This window comes from Orycteropus afer, unplaced genomic scaffold (assembly GCF_000298275.1).
Source record: "Orycteropus afer afer isolate SDZICR_OR568_19922 unplaced genomic scaffold, OryAfe1.0 scaffold00283, whole genome shotgun sequence".
NCBI classification, from domain to species: Eukaryota; Metazoa; Chordata; class Mammalia; order Tubulidentata; family Orycteropodidae; genus Orycteropus; species Orycteropus afer.
The window spans coordinates 536,748-537,204 of NW_006921870.1; positions in this window are offsets into that span (position 1 = coordinate 536,748).

The window sequence follows — 457 nt, forward strand, 5'->3', positions numbered from 1 at the left end:
TTGCATCTAGATGGCAGCTTGCTAACTTTTAAGATCCCAGTCCCTACTCACCAAAGTAGGAGATGGAACAATGTTTTGTATAGTATGTTATGCCAATTGAGCTTGATGTTCCCTGCAACTATGGTCCCAAGCCGCAGGTTCAACTACTCAATACCTCTGGGTAGCTGGCTGTGACCAAGCGGTGACCAAAACCTTGTCCCTTGTGAGCTCTACTATACACCTGGGAATTCTGATCCTTCACATAAACTTATAGAACCATTGTCTGCCAACCTTATATATGTTCTTGGATACACTTCCCATTTCAGAGACATACCTAATTGTTTAGCCTGTCCACCCATCTATCCATCCACATATCCATGTTTGCCTTCACTGACAATGCAGTACTACATCTGCAAAAGGGTTCATATTTGTTGTCTGTACCTCCCATGTACCTCTCTATGTCTTTCTCATCCTCAAT